Here is a 20,619-nt window from a genome sequence, read left to right on the forward strand (position 1 = left end):
CAGCGTTCTCGACGGGACGTTAAACAGTAACCTTCCTTTCTTCCTTCAAATGGAAATTAATTCTTCAGTATCTAAAATGTGCAATCTCCTTTCATGTTTAACAGAGTCATTCAGCTCCTAGCGCACAGTACCAGTATTGAAATTTCTACGCGTCAGTATACTTTTTACGCTCAATTAAATTTCATGGTTACTACCATTTCGTTCTCTTTTACACTTGAACATAGCAATGATTAGATTACGAGATATTAGATTTCAAGAATCATGTTTAAACTTAACGACCCCGATCTATTCGTAACTTCGGCAGTCATACAAATGTTGATGCAAAATATCGGTTCGTTTTAACCGTGCGTTTTAGTTCTTTGATGAAAGTACGCTGCCAATAACGCTGGACCACCGACCTCGGTTACCCCGAATGAAAATGGCTGATGTGCGTAGCGGATATGTTAAGTTATTAATATCGGTTGTAAAGTTTTATTGATTTTTTTTGTGCGTGTATGTTTCTTGCTATTGTTGAATAAGTTCCGAATGAATGGCGAAAGACGGATTACATGAAACGATGGGGTTGCTGAACCCCCTCGCATTTTATCCGCTGTGGTGTAATTATATTCTGTCAATAAGCTATGTGGTTTAGTACTCACTCCCCTGTGAGACAATGTATCACAAGCTTTACGGCGTGTAGATGACGTTTTTGTGTCTGTGATTCCGTCTCATTTAAGACTAGCAAAATTTGGACGAACTCTTAATATATCGTACAGTGTGTGATTCAGGTTATGGCAGGGAAGTGTTTGATGTGAGGAAACTTTGCCGTTTTTATGCCTGTAAGTATATTGGTATCAGAATTTCAAACTCTATTTTACAGTCTGGTAGTGTCGATAATGTCAAAATTAGCAATAAGTGATTTGTAAATAATGGATTCATCTGATTAGGACTCATGTTTTAAACATTTAAGAGAGCGTATTTCACAACTTGTTAAAAATTTTATGATTGAACGCAATTATTTACGTTTTATGTTTATGTTTACTTCGTTGAGAAGTTAGGGTCAATTACTCACAAATACAAGTTAATGATAAATTGTAGTCTAAGTGTAATAACAACTGACAGTATTCAGTTTTAACCATGTTTTCGTCATTTTGAATACTTTTCTGTTCAAAGTTATCTACTGAATTGAAGTATTTTTTCAACCAAAGGGCAGAATGAGGCCACAGTGACTTTTGTTTATAATTTTAGCAAGTGCCAAATTTCTGTATTATTAAGTGTAGGGTGCAAACTGTTTATCAGCTGGCATATTCTTCCATTTAATTTTCATTCGTGGAAACACTTGTACATCTTTTACCACAATACTTTCAGTGTAAGAATTACACACCTCTTTATAGTACACAGCTGGTGAATACTCTTTTGTCCTTGTTTATCTGTGGTGTGAATACTGGTTTCATGCAAGTTGAAGTTCAAATAAAGTTCCAACTAATTTGTAGTTTATAAAATACAACGTTAATAATAAAGTTGCTCATTGTAAATCAATTTTTAAGAATGTTTGGTTTCTTGGACTTACGAACATACACATTTAACACTTCAGTTAAGACTAAGCTGCCATAAGGAACTGTCACCACTTGTTTGGGTATAAAGTTGATGCATTTGAACAAACCCTTCCTTCAGTCTCTGGTGTTATGTGGCTCCAGTGAAAATACATGCTACATTTAAGAACCATGCACAGTTGTAGTTTATTTGAAGAAGAAGAAGCAGCTCAAGTATGCTTTGTGACTAAAAGTAGTTTGCCACTCAGTTAACAATGGGGGAACAAACCTGAATAGAACAAAGTGAAAGTTTTGGAATTTCTACAGGCTGTACATTGTATATAGGAAGGGATGTAGTGTATTGAATATAGGGCTAAATGCATTTCTATGTCACCCTGGGGATACAGTTAAATAATGTTTAGCCGTCACCCTGCATCCAAAATATAACAGAGGAAGTAAAAATAGTATGATATGATGGGAAATATCCAGACCATATGCACAATCTAGGTAAGGATTCAAAATTATGTTTGTGAATGGGCTGTTGATCATTAATTTATAACCAGTGGATATTTACAAATAGCATTATGTCACTTAATACCTCAAATGGTGCCTTACAACAGTCAACTTAGCTCTCACAAGTTGAACATGAAATAAATAAGTAAATAAATGTACCAATATATTGTTACCATATGAATAAAAGGTTCAGTGTCAAAACGCTTGTGTGGTAGGAGCTTCATGTCTCACATGTTTTACATAAAGAAAAAATCTTTGTAGTAGTACAACTTTTCTAAAATATGAGCAATGAATAGGCATGCTGAGCAGGTTTAAAGAATGTAGTATCTTGTGAATTCACGTTTTTCTCAAGAATGTTGGTCAAAAACATTGAATATTGGTGGAATCACAATATTGACTATTCAACAAATGCCTTGCTACACAGCCATTGCTCGATTGTAGAGCCATACATTGTAAAAATGTGGAACACTGTGCAGAATAAATATTTAAAGACTGTACAGAGGTGTTTTAATTTTGATGGAAAAAATATAATGGTCCTGTACAGATCTCATAGTTCAGGCTATAGATTTTTTTGTTCCCCCCCTTGGCTGCACATTTTACAGATCAATGCATCAAAGTAACTTTTACACAGGTTTCATTAGGCCTACTAACTTTTAGACAAGATTTTACCCCATGAAAATATTAATTTTCACAGGTCTTTCAAACTTGTACATTTGTTATACTTTCATACTAGGCTACATATAAACAGTAACACAGTCAAAGATACATTCTTCATAGAGTGATGAAAACATTGAGAAAAAGAAACAGTGCACAATTATTAAAACTGAAATTAATCAATGCGTAGTCTCATCATATACTGGTAAACAAAAAATGTGTTTCTGTGGGTCCACTTGCAACACAGATCGTAAAAGCCTATCTTGAAGATCAAGGCACAAGGTCTGCAATACAACCAATATGGATGACAAGTATAACACACTTGTACAAACCTTCATTGCTTTCTTTAAAATTTGGAATTCCAGTCTGAATTGTTACAAAAACAGTTTGGATAGCTAATGGCTGTATTATGATATGAAGCACAGTAAAATTGTGCAGTCTCAACACACACACACACACACACACACACACACACAGAATTTCACTACAGACAATACTACAACACATGTTAAAATATGATCATACAGGGGGAATAAATGCATTATACAGGGTGTAGTGAGATCTCAGTAGGGAAAGAACAACAAGGACAAAAGATAGTGTTATCACTGTGTTATATCTTTTATGTGGGAAAATGAAGCTTGTTTGCTACCTATCAGAGTTGCACACACCAATTAATGGCCACATCCTTTTAGTAGCGAACACTAGATTTTCGTGCAACTATAAGGAAACACAGTGTTCACAGTTTGTGGCATAGGTATCTGACAAAACTCCACTCATACAGGCCTTTGAAGTCCCAGTGGTACCGACCGACCACTGTGTCATTCTCAACCAATAGATGTCTCATTATTTGGAGAATTTTAGGAAAGTGTGGTTCATCTCTAAAGGAGACTGCATGTAAGATGCTAGTACAACTTATTCTCAAGTACTGCTAGATTGTTTGGAATACGCAACACATCATATTAAAGGAAGACATTGAAGCAATTGAGAGGGGGGGCTGCTAGATTTGTTAGTGATAGTTTCAAAATACATGCAAAGTATTATGGAGGTGCTTCCGGAACTTGAATGGGAATCTGTGGAGGGAAGGCGTTGTACTTTTCAAGAAACACTCTTGAGAAAATTTAGAGAGCCGGCATTTGACGCTGACTGCGGAACGATCCTACTACTGCCGACAAACATTTTGTGTAAGTATCACAAAGAAGAGATGAAATTCGTGCTCATCTGTTGGCATATAGATAGTTGTTTTTCCTTTACTCTATCTGTGAGTGGAACAGGAAAAGAAAACTAGTGGTGGTACAAAGTACCATTCACCACGCACCTTATGGTGGCCTGCTGAGTACGTATATGTTGAGGAGATATGGAGGGAGATGTATTCAGCACAGCGCTCTCATCATCATCGTCATCATCATCATCATCATCATCATTAGTAGTAGTAGTAGTAGTAGTAGTAGTAGTAGTATGTTAGATAATCAGGGAAGCAGAGCATTTTTACTTCTTAGGACTGTAGATAGATGAATAGCATTTTAGGATGTATCCCAGTCAGTCTTGTTCAGCGATTGATTACTGCTGTGTGCACTTTCAGAAGAATCTCCACTGAAAAAGTCTTGAAAGTGTCTGTGCTGCACCTTCTGTGGCATGTAGGCTATTTGGGGGCACCTCTGTACATTCACAAAGAGTATTTGCATTCAGTAAACGTCAAAGTGAAAAGACATGTGATGTCAGTAATGAACTTTGTGTGGGGCCTATGTTCAAACACTTCAGAATCTATTTTCACTATTCCTGTACATATAAGATTCATGTAGGTTGTAGTCAATTTCAATTCTTTGAAAGGAATTGCAGTCCACATTTTGAATAATTGTGAGAAAAATAATTTTTTCTTGCTTAACACTTCCTTAACAAATGTAAAGAACTGTATCTAATATTCTGCAGCTTTCATTTTTTACATGTTTAGGCCTATAACAGAACTGAAAAATTTGAGTGGTAAGATCCATTTTCAAATCTGAATTGTAATTTTCTGGTAGCTAGTTAAGTCATGGCATTGATTGTATAAAGACAATTATCTTGAAATTCATGCAAATCTTCTTTGTGCCTCAGTGTTTTTTGTATAACTTTGCAACTGCAAAATTACGAGTTTCAAATTAGTCTGCTGTAACTAGTTGATTTTTAGAAGCTGTCTTCTAGCAGAATTTGGATGCTTAAAGACTGTTGCAAATTGTAGCATAACAAACAGAATGGCTAGATCTGCTAGTTTAGTGTCTCCTTGTCTATTTTATTGGTATTCTTCTTCTGACAAAACTTGTAATGTCTTTTAACAAGATCAGTATAAATTACTTCGCAACTGTATCTCCATAAAATGTGAGACCATCTGCTATTCATTATATTCAGATTCATACTTTGTATAATGCTAATGTTGCGTGCAGCCTGCTGTCATCATGAACATATGTTATGCTCCAATAATAACAAAATTGCAACAAATCTTGGAGAAAATAGTAAAGGATTAGCAAATAGTAAACGATTAGCATCTGATCCCTGTTTGGCTTTTGCTGAGGGGATTGGAATTGTTTTCCTGCCTTTGGCTATTTTCTCGTTATTATGTGATTTTCTTTATATATATTTAACTTATATGGTTTGCATCGATTGTAACAACTTACTTTCCTTTTATACATTTTAACCTGATATGTAATACATCATATACAAAATCATATGAAATTCTTTTAGTTAAACAACTGTGATAATGTTCACCTATACAAGATTCGATAATATAAATGGTATCAGTTATTTCTATAAAAAAAAAGGTAATGTTAGAAAAGGGCGATCCATTACAAGCTCCCACTACTGTTCTGCATTCAGTGTCAGTTAATATCCATCGTGTGGCCATAATCACGTTGGATACCTTTTCACATAAATCACCTGAGTATAAATGACAGCTCCGCCAGTGCACTTCCATTTTATACCTAGTGTATGAGACATTACTGCCATTTGTATATTTGCATATTGCTACCCCATTACTTTTGTCACCTCAGTATGTAATATTGACCAACTGGAAGAAGACGGAGGAAGCTCTTGAAAGTGATGGATAAATAATAAGGTAGCTCCACATTGCAAGTTGGAGGATGGAGAAGAATTAGCAACGAGTTCAGAATGGAGACATTTTTGAATATAGTAAGACTCACACTGTGTTAAAACTTCATAAGAAGGATAATTTATGGTGCTAGCTCTGGTCAAGGATTTTAGTGACTCCCTTTTGCTGTAAGGTGTATACCAGAGCTATCCCATAAAATCCCCTCAAATATACTCCCTAATAGGAACACACCCAACCTTTTTCCCCTGACATCACCTATTGGCAATAAATGTGCAATTTCTGTGTACAGTGTGCCAAAAGTAAATTGTGCGGGAGTTGTGGAAGTACAGAATGTTTGATGGATTTTTAGTAAAAGTTTCTGTGTATTAATGACGTGGCCTAAATACACTGAACAAAAAATAATGTTCAGGAAGAGTATGAAATGCAGTTACATATGTTAATGGCGTAATGACTGAACGTGTGGGAAACTTATTACCACAATCACTTGACAGAAAATATTAATTACCAGACAAACTAAAGAATGCAATTTTAATAAATACAGATTCTCTACAGTCCACAACATGTTTAAGTGCCTTCCAAATATTGATATTACTATCATCATTTTAACTTTGTTCAGTAAATCTAATTGTAATAATACAGCTCCTGGAAATACAGAAGCGTCCGATTCCACCCGTCTGCTTTGACCCATGACGTCACAGATATGGCGGAAACGACCTTACATGATGACTCCAATATGGCGCCTGTGACGTCATTACGTAAACATGACCACAAATATGAAAATACATTGAAAAACCAACACACACACGTTCCACAAGAAACCTAATGAAGCTAACGGGACAGGCATGGGGAATTGGGGGTTTTTGGGTGGGGAAAAAGTAAATATAAACAAATTTAGACACACATCATGATACCAAATGACACAAAATGATGAAAAAACCGACAACACAAAACTCCCCAAATACCACTAAACACAATATCCTCTGGAATCGGACACTTCCCTTGACTTATATAGCTCAACATCAGCTCCTGATCCCACAGATAACACTTCCTTTGACCTTTATAGCTCAACGGCAGCTCCCGATCCCACAAATTGGAATCAAACACTTGCCCTGACCTATATAGCTCAACAGCAACTCCTGATATCGGAACACCCACAGCCACAACCACACATTGGAATCGAACACTTCCCTTGACTTACATAGGTCAACAGAAACTACCAATACCAAATCATAAAACCCAAAACTACAACCACGTCCACAATCATCACTACCTCAAAAAACACAACAAACCAACAAAATTGGAATCGAACACTTCCCTTGACCTGTTATCCTTACGACATCTCCACGTTCAGTAATCCCTGGTCCGAGACACCGGAACTTTAGTAAGCCTCATTTCTTCACGACATACTGAACACTTCACGACTTCATCCAAAAATCTGAATAGTTGAAGAAATTTTATTAGAGACAACACACTATCCCTCATCATTGCCGACAACTGAGAACTGTTGACCTTGTCAGTCATATCCGTACCTACCAAAGACAAAAAAAAAGGCAATTTACCAAAATTCACACCCAGCGAACAGAAAAAAAACTACAATAACATCGAAATAACAAAACTAAAATTGTTAACTCACTGATAAACATTCCGCTAAAAGCACAGTCCCGATACCACACATGTGCAGTGTTATCATGCAAATGAACCCCATACGCCATATAACACGCTACCCATAAACACACCACTAGAGAGAACCACCAACCACAACAATACACTACCCATAACACACGCCACACACGCAAACTAAACCAAAAACATCACCTAACACACCACCAGAGACCACCACCGATCACATCAAAATGACACCTACAAACATGCCACTCTCACAAATTAAATTCCGCACAGTTGTGACGTCACATGTCACAACAGCCTTACGTCACGGGTCAAAGCCGACGGGTGGTATCGGACGCTTCGGTCAACCCCAGTTCCTTGTTTCATTATGCTTCAGCAGTGAATAGAAAATCATTTGCATGTTCAAGAAGTACACAATAGGATGTTGTATTCATAAAATTCTTAGGTTTTGTCAGGTTTTTAACGTGTTCCAGCTCTTCTGATTTTGTAGGTAATTAGTTACTCGTATGTTCTGTGGAATGTGCTTATGATTGCTTGTTATGAAGTCAAATATGTTGATTGATTTATATAAACAGTACAGTTTTTGGAACATATTTGACTTCATACTTTGCATGATTGACTATGTATATGAAGTTAAAGCACTGCTCACCAAATAGAAGAGGTGCTGAGTAGGTTTCATGCACATAGAAAGGGCCATAAATGCAGATGATTGTTCTTTCCATATACCTTTCACTCAGGATCTCTTCTATATGGTGAGCAGCGACTTACCTGTATGTATGTAATTATGTAATAAAGTCCTGCAATTTCTGCTAGTTATTTTATGTGACTTGTTTTTCTGATGACATTTAAATTTAATCTTAATGTTGATAAACACACATTTGCAAGTCCCCCACTCCACAGACACTGACCGTTAAGAAATAATGTGACTGTTGTTGGCAAGGGAGTACATATTTTTTCATTTTTGTTCTGTTGGTACTGCACAAAGAATTTGTTACTTTAATAGCAGCAAGGCTGTTAAAATTATTTCCCGAATTTCCAATGAATAGAGACAGCGTTGAAGCAACGAGCCTCCAAATGTCATCATAAGAGTTTTCTTACCATGACTGAACCCAATTTTGTGTCAGTTCATGAAGTTTTCCAGCTGGAGGCTGATATGAGAGAATCATCTCATTTTTTGGCTCCATGGAATGAAAACTGAATCTAATCCCACAACATCGCAGACATGCTATATGGGTGACAAAGTGGGGGACTGAGCAGACCAGTCAAGGATCCTTTCATTTATCAAGGTGTTTGTGGTATCAACTGCAGTGTGGTGTCTTGCATATCCTGCTGTAATATGCCATTTGATACCTTGGCCATGAAGGGTATGACAATAGTGTTTACCATTATTATCACACCGGCAAGTATTCAGTCTTCCTTTAACAATTGCTGAATCAGACTTATTGTCATATCAGTAGCTACCTACATCACTACTCCAGTAGTTACAGTTATGCTTTTGAGAAATGTTACTTCCTGTAACCTTTCACCAGGCCTTTTATAGACACGTTTGTGTTCATCTGACTCCTACTAACAGAAGTGAGACTCATCGCTACATCATAGAAAGCTACTCAATGTCCCAGTTGACACTGGCTGTACACCATGCAAGTCTCTGTATTGTGTAGTATGGTGTCAGCATACCAAAACGATACATCAGTCCAGTTTCCAGTGATCTGTTCCTGATGATTTGTGGTTATACTCCATCTGTAAGCTCTTCCCAGATTGTCATTTGTCGGTGCCAGTGGAATGATTCTACAATTTTCTCATGGTCTATTTATTCTGGAGAGTCCAGTGCCTACTCTCCTTGCCGTACTGTTGTCCCAAGTCCATCTTGTACTCACTCATTTTGCTGTCATTGCATTTCTGTGCAATATGTTGGTATGATGTCCCAATGTCACTCTTAACAATGGGTTTACCTTTTCTAAAAGTCTGAAAGATGGAGATAAACTGAAAGTGCATGACCGGTGGGGTGCATGTTGGTGATCTTCATCTGTAAAGTTCCAGTAACCATAGACACACCCAATGGCAGTCATGTGCTCATGCCATTCTTCATTTTTAGGAATCACTTTTTTCCCCCTTCTGAAAATATGATCACATAAAGATGAACATTTTATTAACTTATCCCACAGATGTGGAAATACTGCAGTATAAGTTTGGTAGCATTCCGTCAAGGTGTTCTAGCGCTTTCCATTTCTGCCAGTATATTTTGAAATACGTGTGATTGCTCCTCATTACAAAACATTAGTTTACAGTTTTCTGCCGTCTTGAGAAAAAAATTCAGTTTATTGACTTACCTTCGTGACAATTCTTTTATTTAGTTCAAGTATCAGCTTGTTGTGAATTTATGCTCAGTGAATGTATGTGAAATAAACGATGAAGTTGAAGGAAATGAGGCATTGCAGCTAAGGTCAAAAAAATGTTTGTTCTATAGAAGGGTGTCGAAGGAACATTGTGTGAAATTGATAACCAAATGTCTTGCAGTAGCCTCTTCAGGGGCCAAGGGATTCCTAACAGTTACGTGCCAGTACATTTACTCGTTAAGTATATGTGGTAAATAACAAGAGTGAATTTGTGATCAACTGAGCAGTCCTCAGCCACAACACTAGAAGTAAAAGTAATTTCTATATACTGATCACACTCTCTTATCTTGGCACCTTGGTGGTTCTTGAAAGGTGGCTGACATTGTGCCGCTCTGGAATGTTTGTGATCATTGCCAGTCTTAGCTACTTAACGGTATTGTGTGCCATAGCAATGAGTGGTCATTGTGTAATATATTGTTGATCTGTCTTCCGTGTTGTACATAGTGATTGTTAATATTGTATACAGAAATGAGCGACTCACCATAAACTTCTGTGTCACTTATATGATGCATTAATCCATTATGTGTCAGTTATAAGCTATAAGCTGATTGCTCTGGGAGGAGGAAGCGGGGTTTGTCTCAGCAACCAGTGTGCTATGAGCTGATCACAAGCTTTTGCTTCCAACATCTTATACTTGGGCCAAGCGAAACTAGACTGTGTGTCACTGTGAATGCAGTTTTATAATCTGGTGTAAAAGTCTAAAACAGGTTGCTGGGTAGATATTAGGCAGGAAATTAAAAATCCTCCGATATTCAAAGACAGATTAGTTTATTAGCGTATCATAAAATTTAAGTTTTTGGACTCAGGGATGAAAATTCTGTGTATCTCTGTGTGTATTAAGCAAGTTTTAACTTTGCTAGTACATAGACCGCTGACATTATTCTGTGTTGAGATACACGAGTACTAAATTTGAAGTATTTGATAAAACAACAGCTCAATAATGTGAGAGAAGGAGCAGTGGCTTTTTTAAAGTATTGTAGCTGCCCTTTTCAAAATACGGAGTAATCTAGAATTGACTCCTGTAGTTATCAATGTGGGTAGATATGCAATGGCCATAATTTGTAGTTACTATATGTTACAGAAATAGCCTTAGTGGTTGCTACTACCAATTAATGTATATTTTGACCCATTCTGCATCCTTGAATGCACTCCTTCATTATGGGATTTAGGAATACAGTGTGCGGTTGATTGAATGAGTCAACGGATGAAGGAAAAAGTGAGGCAGTGTTGTAATCTGAACGGACTTCTCACTTGTATTCTTGAAAACTGTAATCTAGATTAGGGTTCTCATAAATTATGTACTTGCATCTTATCATTATGTTAAAATATTTGGGGTAAATTGTGGCATTTCCTTTTATAGTATTCCTTAACTGAACATGGAAAGGAAGACTTGAGTGTGTCAGATTGAACTGTGAAGCTATGTCTCCAGTTTATCCAGGTTTCATACCTGGAGTGAACTTTTACATTTGATAAATGACCATCATAGACTTTTACCGTAGTCATGTTTAATCATGTTTTGGTAATGAATTGTTTAAGGTTTGGCTGCAGCTACTCTTGTATTCATATAAAATGCTCTTAAATGTATAATTACAAATTAGAACTTTTGACACTGTGTGTTTTTGTGGGGTTTAGTTTTAAACTGAATCAAGTAATAACATACTAGACTCTAATTCTAATGAACTGTGGCATATCAAATTCTCATCACACCATCCAAATTAAGATTTGGTTCATGTTGCTGTTACTTTATTAATAATGTCTTAGTAATTGATTCATGTCTGTTGCACTTGTTATACACAAGTTTTGCTTATGAGGTACGTCCTGAAAAATTTGCTTGAAGTTCATAGTTCTCTAATAAATAACCATTTCATCTCTGTGCCTCTGTGTAGTTGTATGTTAAAATTGAACACTTCTTGACTATTGTTACTTGTAATTTTTATTTGAATTGCCAGTAGAGGGTCTCTCTGACACATTATGGGGCTTCATAGAACATAAATAATGATTTAGCAGACAAAATTGGTTACAAGTGACTATATGGTATGCAACCCCAGCAGTTCACAGAATCCAGAATGCCTGTAATGAATCTTTAGGTATTGAAGGGGAAATGCATTCTCTATGCTAAATTTGTTTAACTGACAGGTGTTAGAAGACATTGAACCAGGCAGTGTCAGAAGTGTTTTTTGTGTTGATTTTGTGAACATCACGCCTTCCCTTCACAGAATACATGCAGAGAAAATGAAATATTAGAATGTAGTGAACCAGTCTTTGAAGGTACATCTTCAGTTGAATTTATCATGTGTTATTTTGGAACTGTATGTAAAATGAAAATTACAGCACAGGAATATGTACACCCATATGTATGAAAATACTAAAGTGTTAGCATAAGTGGTGGTATACCATTACTTCTGATATCTGTGTATGATAATTATGTTTAAACATGTTACTCTGTGGACTGGCTAACTGCAACATATACTTGTGAAGTGATGTGTTATGTTTTTTTGCTACCGAAATGGAGGAGGTGAGGGTCAAATCTGATGCAAACACTCAACCTTACCTGTTTTAGATCATGAAGAAAATTGTGCTTTGTGTCTAATTACATCAGTTTCAGGATGTTACACCTTAATTCTCATTTTCTTCCTCTTCTTCCAAATATGGACACCTCTCCAATAACATTACTTAACTTTTACCAATTTACAATAGTTGTCAATGCCCTTCAAATTTCTATTCCTTGAGAAAATGTGAGTTTTTGTAACTCCTCTGATGCTTCAGAGACTAGTCCTTCTTAGTGTTGTAGCTGCTGATGCAAATATTGTAAATAATTCCAGAGATTACATTTCATATTGTTGGTCATTGATAATGTACCACATATTGATTCCTAAGCATTTATCAAAGGGAGAGTCCCTCCATATGTATTTACTGCCATTGCAGGTAGCTAGTGGTAAAAGATAGCAAACGAAAGTGTACATTTTCAACATCATATTATTTTTGTGAAGCACATTCTCTATCTTATGGTGGGGTTCTGGGTAAAGCATCTGCTGCAATAGAAAATATAAGGGGCAGTCAAATGAAAATGGGACAGATGGAAAACAAATCAGTAAACTTTTCTGTTACTTCAAAAGTAATCACCATAACTGTTAACCCACCATCTGCAGGCAAAGCAGATGTGTGCGTTTAGCTCTTTCTGGAAAATTATGCAATGGATGTTGCTATTTTCCAGTCGGAAACATTGGGAGTTGCGTTTTACATGTTCATCAGTCTCACTCACATACGACAGCAATTTTGTCTCCATATTCCGTAGCTTGTGTGTGGAACCTTGCTTTAAGACATACAAAATTTAGAAGATTTATGAATACTTATTCTGTTTTTATGACCTTGAATGCCAGTGTCAAATTTCCCACATTATTTACATTAAAGGTCACTTAAAATTCAACTCAGGTTCTGGTTTTCTTGTTACATTCCTATCATTCTGTCCTTATAACTGTTCTAATTATCGAATAAAATGCCTCGCGATTTTGTACAAAAAAATCGCAAAATTTCTGATGGCTAGAGTGTTAATACATTAATCTGTCTGTGAGTCATGACGGTCAGTGCCTTCATGGAGAAATGTTTACAGTTGGTTAAGGAACCATGATTGTATATATTTGTCTGAAGCAAATCACTCCAAAAATATGGAAATTGCATTTTGAGAGATTGGAACTATATAGAGGATGTGTAATGGATTCCCAGTGAAACTTCCGCAGCATAGCTGAAACATCTGTGGCAACATGTGGGTGGGCCCATAGTTATGTGAGGCAATCAGTGGAGTGGAATCATGCAAATTCACCCAAGGAAAAAAAAAATTCAAATCTACACCTTTTGCTGGAAAAGTTATGGCTATGGTGTTTTTTTATTCTGAAGGACTCTTGCTTGTGGAAATCATGCCAATTGGAACCACCATAAATTCTGACGCATATGTGATGACACTGAAGAAACTTCAAGCTCAACTGAGTTGCGTTCGACCACATCGGCAGAAGCAGGGTGTTTTGCTGTTGCACGGCCACATGTCAGTCAAAATACCATGGAAGCGATCACAAAACTCGGATGGACAACACTGAAACACCCGCCTTACAGTCCTGACGTGGCTCCTGCCTTACAGTCCTGACGTGCCTCTCCATATGACTATCATATCTTTGGAAAACTGAAAGACTCTCTTCATGGAACAAGGTTTGAAGGTGATGACTCCCTTGTGCACGCTGCCAAACAGTGGCTCCAACAGGTTGGTCCAAAATTTTACTGTGCGGGTATACAGGCGCTGGTTCCGGGATGGCGTAAGGCAGTTGAGGGGGATGGAAATTGTGTGGAGAAATGAAAATATTGTTCCTAAAGGATGTATCTACACACTGTAAAACTTTCAAACGTGTAGAATAAAAGATGGATTAAAAAAAAAATAGTGTGCATTTCTTTTGGAGTGAATCTTGTAGTTATCATCAAGAGGCAAAATCCCAAGTACTGTTGATAGATTTATAAGTAGAAAAGAGAAAGTAAAGAAAAAACCTGTAACTCCCTTTTGTAACTGTTTGTTCCTTCCCCAGAGAGGAAATAGGGACAGGTAGGAAAAGTTTGGAAAAGGTAAACAGATCTCCTGGAAGGAAATAATGGCCATCCATTTTATCTCCTTATGAGCATATGGTACAGTGTTATCGTACCAAACTTGTACCAGTTTAAAACTGATTCTGAGACAGTGAAATATTGGTATAAACCGAATTAAAGTCACGAGAAGAAAATGGGAGAGAGTGACATGCGATATTCATTACTGTAGTAGTCAGACTATATTCTTCATCTGTGTAGTGGTCTTCAGTCCTGAGACTGGTTTGATGCAGCTCTCCATGCTACTCTATCCTGTGCAAGCTTCTTCATCTCCCAGTACCTACTGCAACCTACATCCTTCTGAATCTGCTTAGTGTATTCATCTCGTGGTCTCCCCCTACGATTTTTACCCTCCACGCTGCCCTCCAATACTAAATTGGTGATCCCTTGATGCCTCAGAACATGTCCTACCAACCGATCCCTTCTTCTGGTCAAGTTGTGCCACAAACTCCTCTTCTCCCCAATCCTATTCAGTACCTCCTCATTAGTTACGTGATCTACCCATCTAATCTTCAGCATTCTTCTGTAGCACCACATTTCGAAAGATTCTATTCTCTTCTTGTCCAAACTATTTACCGTCCATGTTTCACTTCCATACACGGCTACACTCCGTACAAATACTTTCAGAAACAACTTCCTGGCACTTAAATCTATACTCGATGTTAAAAAATTTCTCTTCTTCAGAAACGCTTTCCTTGCCATTGCCAGTCTACATTTTATATCCTCTCTACTTCGACCATCATCAGTTATTTTGCTCCCCAAATAGCAAAACTCCTTTACTACTTGAAGTGTCTCATTTCCTAATCTAATACCCTCAACATCACCCGACTTAATTCGACTACATTCCATTATCCTCGTTTTGCTTTTGTTGATGTTCATCTTATATCCTCCCTTCAAGACACCATCCATTCCGTTCAACTGCTCTTCCAAGTCCTTTGCTGTCTCTGACAGAATTACAATGTCATCGGCGAACCTCAAAGTTTTTATTTCTTCTCCATGGATTTTAATACCTACTCCGAATTTTTCTTTTGTTTCCTTTACTGCTTGCTCAATATACAGATTGAATAACATCGGGGAGAGGCTACAACCCTGTCTTACTCCCTTCCCAATCACTGCTTCCCTTTCATGTCCCTCGACTCTTATAACTGCCATCTGGTTTCTGTACAAATTGTAAATAGCCTTTCGCTCCCTGTATTTTACCCCTGCCACCTTTAGAATTTGAAAGAGAGTATTCCAGTCAACATTGTCAAAAGCTTTCTCTAAGTCTACAAATGCTAGAAATGTAGGTTTGCCTTTCCTTAATCTTTCTTCTAAGATAAGTCGTAGAGTCAGTATTGCTTCACGTGTTCCAATATTTCTACGGAATCCAAACTGATCTTCCCCGAGGTCGGCTTCTACTAGTTTTTCCATTCATCTGTAAAGAATTCGTGTTAGTATTTTGCAGCTGTGGCTTATTAAACTGATTGTTCGGTAATTCTCACTTCTGTCAACACCTCCTTTCTTTGGGATTGGAATTATTATATTCTTCTTGAAGTCTGAGGGTATTTCGCCTGTTTCATACATCTTGCTCACCAGATGGTAGAGTTTTGTCAGGACTGGCTCTCCCAAGGCCGTCAGTAGTTCCAATGGAATGTTGCCTACTCCGGGGGCCTTGTTTCGACTCAGGTCTCTGTCAAACTCTACACGCAGTATCGTATCTCCCATTTCATCTTCATCTACATCCTCTTTCATTTCCATAATATTGTCCTCAAGTACATCGCCCTTGTGTAGACCCTCTATATACTCCTTCCACTTTTCTGCTTTCCCTTCTTTGCTTAGAACTGGGTTTCCATCTGAGCTCTTGATGTTCATACAAGTGGTTCTCTTATCTCCAAAGGTCTATTTAATTTTCCTGTAGGCAGTATCTATCTTACCCCTAGTGAGATAAGCCTCTACACCCTTACATTTGTCCTCTAGCCATCCCTGCTTAGCCATTTTGCACTTCCTGTCGATCTCATTTTTGAGACATTTGTATTCCTTTTTGCCTGCTTCATTCTTCATCTATAATCCTTAATAATACTGTTACTTAAAATAAAACTATTGTTGGAATCACTCTCCCTGTTTGTTAGTAACAGCCTTGGGATTCTCGTGAAACTTATCCTGGTGACTGTACAGAAAATGTATAATGTGTGCACTATTGTCTGCTCTTTTGTTGTTTAGAAAGTTTATGTATTATCCCATTTTTAAAAGAGAACCACACCACTTTATCCTTGTTATTAATCTACCAGATAAATTCTTCATTCATTCAGTGTCTAGTGAACTGCTTTGACAGATAGGCTACATTTGAAATGAGGAAAAAGTATCCCATCTCAAGCAACAGTTGGTTCTTTAACAATGTTTAACATCACTGCTTTGCAAGCTTAGCTACCACATGCACTTTTACTCATGGATGCATGGTGAAGCCTGTTTGCCAAGTAGGAAGTTCAAAGTCTTCAGATCCACATATCTAATCCTTCCCTGTTTTGGAATTTTGCTGTAGCTGTCACTTCTTTTATGTCATTATATTCATCTCTCACATACACCAAGGGACCAGTTGGGTCTGACGCATAAGTATTTACATTGCACAAGAAAACATACCCAAGTTTGCAACTGGAGCTATTGACAATAGTTGGCATCAGACCAATCTGTAATATGCTACCCTGTAGTGCACTGAGAATATGATCCATTGTAATTGCAACACTGTGGCCGAGCAGTTCTAGGTGCTTCAGTCCAGAACCACGCTGCTGCTATGGTCGCAGGTTCGAATCCTGCCTTGGGCGTGGATGTGTGTGATGTCCTTAACTTAGTTAAGTTTAAGTAGTTCTAAGTCTAGGGGACTGATGACCTCAGATGTTAAATCCCATAGTGCTTAAAGACATTTGAACCATTTTTGTAATTGCAACAAACAATCTTCTTTTCATCTGAAAACAAGTCTAAAAATACCTGGCCACACTTCCAGAAGTATGAAAAGTAGCAGATCTCTAATGTAAATGTTTTTCTTGCTCTCTCAAGGGTAATACTTTACCAATTTCTTAAGAGGTTTAAATTGCAAAGTAGGTCATTCGGTTCTGGTTGCCCGGATTGTTCACCCCTGGTAAGTATATGCCCTCTGTGTGCATGGTGGGGGAAGGTGGGCTATAGTCTGCATAGGAGGCTGCGCACCATTTGAATTTTGTAGCTGACTCAGTAGCATCCAGTGAGGAGCATTGCGGCACTGCTGCTGTTGGTGACTTTCATTCTCATTTTATCTTGAAACACATCACAAGCTTCAGTTTTTCACTAAATTGTTGCAGCTCTCTCTCTCTCTCTTTCTAATTTATGCAATGTTTGGACTGAGTCAGATAAAAGAAATACAGCAATACAGTTTATCAATTTTTTGTAACCCCCAGTGTCAGTCAACACATCAGGTTGTTCTGTGTAACAAAGAAAATGTTTTTAAATGATATTTGGTGTATCACTTCAACAGAGCTGTCCAAAATAAGCCTAGTACAACATCTAGTTAACCATATGTATTAACACGTAAAGGAAAACCCAAAAAGTAACTCCAGCAGTGATCGAGTAGTGCTGCTGCACGTTGGTAGGTAATAGTTGGCATGGCATGGACTACCACATGAGATGGGGCAACAAAAACACCAGGCCGCTGCACAAAAATGTGTAAAAATGACACTGTAACAAGCTGTATCATCAGTGCCACATAAGCTGGTATAGGCATGCATATTCAAATACAGAGATACGTAAGCAGGCAGAAAATGGCACTGTGGCTGGCAACGCTTATATAAGACGACAAGTGTCTGGTGCAGTTGTTTGATTGGTTATTGCTGCTACAATGGCAGATTTTCAAGATTTAAGTGAGTTTGACCCCGGTGTTATTGTTGGTACACGAGCGATGGGACACATCGTGTCTGAGGTACCGATGAAGTGGGGATTTTCCCATATGACAATTTCACAAGTGTACCATGGATATCAGGAATCTAGTAAAACATCAAATCTCTGTCATTGCTGCAGCCAGAAAAAGATCCTGCAAGAATGGGATCAACGACAATGCAAGAGAATTGTTCAACGTGACAGAAGTGCAACACTTCCACAAGTTGTTGCAGATTTCAATGCTGGGTCATCAACAAGTGTCAGCATGTGAATCATTCAGCAAAACATAATAGATATAGGCTTTCAGAGCTGAAAGCCCACTCTTGTACCCTTGATGACTCCATGACACAAAGCTTTATGCATCACCTGGGCTCGTCAACACCAACATTGGACTGTTGATGACTGGAAACTTGTTGCTTGGTAGGATGAGTCTCATTTCAAATTGTATTGAGCAGATGGACGTGTACGGGAATGGAGACAGCCTCATGAATCCATGGATCATGCATGTCAGCAGGTGACAGTTCAAGCTGTTGGAGGTGCGACGTGTGCAGTTGGAGTGATATAGGACCTCTCATACATGTAGATATGACTCTTGACAGGTGACACATACGTAAGCATCCTGTCTGATCACGTGCATTCCGACAGACTTTGAAAATTCCAGCAGGACAGTACAATACCAGAGTGGCTCCAGGAAAACTCCTTGTGAGTTTAAACACTTCCGTTGGTCACCAAACTCCCCAGACGTGAACATTACTGAGCATATCTAGGACGCCTTGCAATGTGCTGTTCAGAAGAGATCTCCACACCCTCATACTCGTATGGATTTATGGGCAGCCCTGCAATCTTTATGTATCAGTTCCCCCCAGCACTACTTCAGGCATTAGTAGAATCCATACCACGTCATGTTGCGGCACTTATGCGTGCTGGTGGGGGTGCTACACTATATTAGGCAAGTGTACCACTTTCTTTGGCTCTTCAGTGTATAAAAGGCCCTGAAAGATCAGTTAATGTGTTCCCCGTGTCTTCCTTGCTCGACTTGGTTTATCTTGTTGCTGGCCTATACTGCACCATTTGCTACTGCAATGCAGCAACACTACTAAGTCACAGCCTCTGAACTGCTTATTCTTTGTGTTTAACTGTCTCTGTTAATACATTTCAGGTAACAGAATATCACAGTAGACTAATTTTGACCATTTCATTGAATGGAATGGTCATGTGGGGAAAAAAAATCATTTTGTTTGTAGCTATAAAGCAGCATACATGTTCTATAGACATTGGGTGTCATGAGCAACATAATGAGGGATATTTGTTTGGGCAGTGACACTACCTGCACATTGCAAAAATGAAATCACAAGTATATGCTGAAACAAGAAAGAAAATGTGTTTTATGACTCTTAGGAGAAATGGGTGGTATATTTCAATGCTGGCATGTGATGTTTGGTCCGTAATGACATTTTATTGCAGTTAGAATGTATCATCCCCAACAAATACAAAGGACAAACATAGTGAATTATTTGGAGGTGCCCCTTCCTGGGGCAGCTGCAGCTGATATGTCAGCAGGTTCTGATAAAACAGTGTCTCCAAAGAAAACAATATCTCTGCTCTGTCTGACATATGATCATTCATTCCGCTATCAACCATAATAAATTTATAACTGGCATTATCTGTTGGAAGTGTTACAGTACTAAACAATTGTTACAGTTACAGTAAGATGAGCTACTGTCTTCAGGCATCTCGATCTGTACGTGTTTGCTGTCTACTGCACCCAAACAGTTTGGGTAATTACAGGGTTGTGAAAAATCACATTCAATTGATTTCCAGCCATTCTTGCTTCTTGGAGAAAACTTGAACAGTGTAGAGAAACTGGGCAGTTCAAAATGGTTCAAATGGCTCTGAGCATTAGAACTACTTAAACCTAACTAACCTAAGGACATCACACACATCCATGCCCGAGGCAGGATTCGAACCTGTGACCGTAGCGGTCGCGCGGTTCCAGACTGTAGCGCCTAGAACCGCTCGGCCACCAAGGCCAGCCAAACAGTGTGACACACATTGTGTCACACTGTTGTATTATTTCATGATGTCTGTTTCATTTTTTAGATACAGACAGTCACTGTTTTCTTAGGATATGTGTAACATTCAAACAAATGCTGACCTAGGAAATGGGATTGTGGAGGGATCAGGAGCAGCTGACTATATAATGGAAGTTGTGCAAAAATCAGTATGCAGCATCTTTGACCAACACTGTATTACCAGGGTTGCCTGTACCAGAAAGTAACCCACAACTGTGTGTTCACTGTTTACGAGTGTTGTCATTGCTTGAGTATGTCTGAAC

The 20,619-nt window shown here is 38.1% G+C and overlaps 1 protein-coding gene across 6 annotated transcripts in view; it reads left to right on the plus strand.

The window, feature by feature from the left end:
* The first annotated feature begins 389 nt into the window (after nt 1-389).
* LOC124723232 (serine/arginine repetitive matrix protein 2) overlaps nt 390-20,619 on the plus strand; it is a 290,135-nt gene continuing 269,905 nt past the window's right edge. For all 6 annotated transcript variants that reach the window (XM_047248421.1, XM_047248422.1, XM_047248423.1 and 3 more), the window contains exon 1: nt 390-818. The gene's annotated coding sequence lies outside the window, so the exon portion shown is untranslated. The remainder of the gene's footprint in view (nt 819-20,619) is intronic.

The sequence above is a fragment of the Schistocerca piceifrons genome, chromosome X, assembly GCF_021461385.2.
Source record: "Schistocerca piceifrons isolate TAMUIC-IGC-003096 chromosome X, iqSchPice1.1, whole genome shotgun sequence".
Lineage (NCBI taxonomy): Eukaryota > Metazoa > Arthropoda > Insecta > Orthoptera > Acrididae > Schistocerca > Schistocerca piceifrons.